The sequence below is a fragment of the Pyrus communis genome, chromosome 15 (genome assembly GCF_041283825.1).
Source record: "Pyrus communis isolate YQ-2024b chromosome 15, ASM4128382v1, whole genome shotgun sequence".
NCBI classification, from domain to species: domain Eukaryota; kingdom Viridiplantae; phylum Streptophyta; class Magnoliopsida; order Rosales; family Rosaceae; genus Pyrus; species Pyrus communis.
The window spans coordinates 26,631,046-26,635,105 of NC_142579.1; positions in this window are offsets into that span (position 1 = coordinate 26,631,046).

Sequence of the window (4,060 nt, forward strand, 5' to 3'; positions counted from 1 at the left end):
TTGGTGATAGATTTCGATAAGATTTTTATCTATCCAATGCCGTCGTGCCACGTGTTGTTACCTTTTCAGAATCGTTGGGGATATATTTCCGATAAAATTTTTAACCAATCACATCGCGTCACGTGTCACAATCTGTTTACAATCTTTGAGGATAGATTTCAATCAGGTTTTCAACGAATGACGTCATGCCGCATGACATTATCTACAACCTAATCCTTTCTTTTTCCTCCTTATAACCCACCATCCATCCTAAGAAATCACCCACTAAAATCAAAATCTCTATCATTATTCATAGTTTCTACTTCCTTCTTATAATGTATTCTTCGAGGGTAGTGTGGGAAATCTATGAGCAAGAGAAAGAATTGCTCCTAGATTTTATTTTATAATTTCGGATAGGATTTTATTTTAAGTAAAGTACCAAATTAAATAAATGCAAATATTACATAAAGTACCAAATTAAATAAATATGAAATTATAAATTAAATAAATACGAAATTGCAATCCAAAGTGAATAGAAAATTATGGCCTCCGATTTTCAACAAATTCCCTAGCAATCACACCAATTTGTGGTGCTAGGATATGTGGTACTCGAATCTTCGGTGCTAGGACCATCTCCATTTGTTCCCTTGTCTCTTGCACGCCTTTTTTGCACCGCACCTGCTTTTTTTGAATTCTAAAAATATTTAAAATTCTGAGACATTTTTCTACAGGCCTCTTCATAATTTCACGATCTTGTTGAACGCTTCTTTCTTCTTTAAGTATCTCCCTTTCTTACTGAAGCAGCTCTCTTTCTCTTTCATTAGCATGAAATAATCTCACAGTAACAACAACTTTTGAGCTTTCAAAAGAGACCCTTTGAAACCAAATTGGAGTTGATTTGGTTGTGTTAGGATAGAAGTGTGTGATATGTGTGTGTGGAGGATATAGCCATGTGTCACAAATGTATTGGTGGAGTTAGTTAAGAGTGTGGTATTTATAAGACAGGTTGGTCACAATTGAAAGTAATGAAAAACAATTGAAAGTTTCCCTCCTCTCTTTCTCTCTTTGTTTGCTTTGGCTCTTCGATACTTTTCCTCCATTGTTGCTGCATACTACCTATAAATACATTGTTGACATGGTATCATCGCTGGTCATGGCTGACACCGTCGTCTGACGATCTTGCCGATCTCGGTGCTTCCGCTTTTCGTCGCTCTTTCGGTAGTGTTCTCTCGGTTTTCTTCTTGTTACAGTCGGTTGCCTTCTCAAACCCTAACATTTGGGGTTTCTTGGAGACTATTGCCATTTGTCGTTTTGGTTGAAGGTATCAGTTGCGGTTCTTGATTTCTTGCTTCTGTTTGAGAATCTTGGTGTGGATTACAGTGTTGCGAATCGTTGATTGTTGATTTGTCGAAGATTGTCGGTGAAGTTGTTAATTTCTTGAGGATTGTTCATTTCTTGCTTATGTTTGTGAATCTTGCTGTTGGTTGTGGTGTTGATCGTTTATCTCGACTAGTTAATTGTTGATTGTGGTGTTGATAGTATTGATTTCTTACGGTTCTTGCAAAAATTGTTCGTTAGTGCTTAATCATGGTGACGTCTGCACAGTTAGCTCTTACTCAATCCCCTATTTCCTCCCTCATACCGAGTGTTGGAAATACTGTTACGGTCAAGTTAGATGATTCTAACTATGTTACTTGGAACTTTCAAATTGAATTGCTCTTGGAGGGCAATGGCATTATGGGATTTCTTGATGAGTCTATTCCCTGTCCTGCCCAACATAATGCAATTGAAACTGCTATTGGTACTGTGATTGATACCTCCTCTCTAACTGATGATTACAAAGTTTGGAAAATTCATGATAGAGCTTTGATGACTCTCATTACTGCCACTTTGTCACCTGCTGCCTTATCTTGTGTTATCGGTTGTCAAAGTTCCAAGGAAATGTGGGTTAATTTGAAAGAACGATTCTCTAGCATGACTCGAACGAATATTGTACAGCTGAAGATTGATTTACAGAACATTAAGAAAGGGGCTGAATCTATTGATCTTTATCTTCAAAGGATCAAAGATAGCAGAGATCAGTTAGCTGCGGTTGGTGTAAACATGTCTGATGAAGACATTGTTATTATTGTTCTGAGAGGTTTACCACCAGAGTACAACACTATAAAGGCTGTTATTCGAGGGAGAGAAAACCTTGTTTCTTTGAAGAACTCAGGTCGCAGTTAAAGGCTGAAGAGGCAACACTTGAAAAAGGGCTTTAAACAGCCACTGATGACTGCAATGTATGCCACTAATTCAGGTTCTGTGTATGAGTCCGGTGGGACATCTGGTACTAACTCTTCTACTTATCAATATCTCCCTGGTTCTCAAATGATGCAAGGTGCTCCAATGCCTAATATGCCACAGCTGGTTCAAATGCCTAATATGGTTCCACTGGGTCAAGTACCTCAGTACACACAATTTCAGCAGTTGCCTCTTCCAGGACCGTATGCTTTTGTATCACAAACTGGATCTGGGACTTATAATAATTTCAGGGGGAATAATTTCAAAAATAAAGGCAAAGGGCCGAAGTTTAATGCTAGATTTCAGGGTTCTTCTCCCACAACTGTTCAGGCTCAAGCTGGTTTTCACAATGTTAGCCCTCAATCATCTTCGGTGCAATCTTATAATCCTTTGTTTATCTGTCAGATTTGTGACAAAAAGGGTCATTCTGCGCTTCATTGCTTTCAACGTGGTTGTCAAATATGCAATCGAGTGGGTCACACTGCGACTACATGTTTTGATAGGGGAAATTCAGCAATGTCTCCGCCTCTGTACTCTCAGCAGTTTCAGGCATCTGGTATGTCCCAGCCTATGTACTCTCAGCCGTTTCAGCCGTATGGTTCCCAGATTCACCCTGTGCAACATATGAATTCCAAGTCTATGAACAATTCATCTATGGCACCACAAGCTCAGTCTCCTATGGCTTTTACTGCAAGGACCAATCCTTCTCCCTCTGCACCACAACAAGAGTTTTGGTTGCTTGACTCGGGTGCCACCAATCATATGACCTCCGAGTTGTCTAATTTGCAAGCCTCTACTTCATATCCATCTAATGAATTGGTCACTGGAGCTAATGGAGAAGGTTTACCTATTTCTCATATAGGGCAATCTTGTATTCCTACTCCTTCTCATAAATTCCAGTTAAACAACGTGCTTTGTGTTCCGCATCTCTCTCAACATTTACTTTCTATGTATCAATTATGCAAAGACAATAATTGTCGCTGTATTGTTGATGAATTTTCTGTGTGTATACAGGACAAGGTCACCAACAAAGTACTCTTCCACGGACTGAGTAACAATGCCGTTTACCCTCTTCCCTTGTTCAAACCATCCAGACTTCAACCTACAGCATATCTTGGACAGAAAATGCATACTTCTCTTTGGCATTGCAGATTGGGTCACCCAACCGATTCTATAGTTCAGTTAGCTCTTCGTAAGTCAGCTATTTCCTTTCCTTGTAATTCCATACCTCAAACATGTATTTCGTGTTTGAAAGGCAAGTTCACCAAATTGCCGTTTCCATTAGTCGCAGCCAAATCCAATGTACCCTTTGAAGTCATACACACGGATGTGTGGGGACCTGCCCCTGTCATGTCTATTGAAGGTCATAGATATTATGTGTCCTTTGTCGATGAGTGTACCCGATATACATGGATTTTTCCCATGATAAATAAAGCTGCAGTTTGTGATATTTTCATTCAATTTCATGCTTTCATTCACAATTTCTTCTCTGTTAATATCAAAGTGTTGCAAAGTGATGGTGGTGGGGAATTTGTTGGGTCTGTTTTTCAAAAGTTTCTCAAAACCAAAGGCATTTTGCATCAAATGTCCTGTCCTTACACTCCTGAACAGAATGGGTTGGCTGAAAGAAAAAATAGACACCTAGTTGAGACTGCAATCACCCTACTTCAGCAAGCATCCCTTTCCTTTAAATTTTGGTTTCATGCTTGTGCCACAGCCACTTATCTTATTAATCGAATGCCTACTCCTGTCTTGAAAATGCAATCTCCTTTTGAAGTATTGTATCACTCTCCACCTC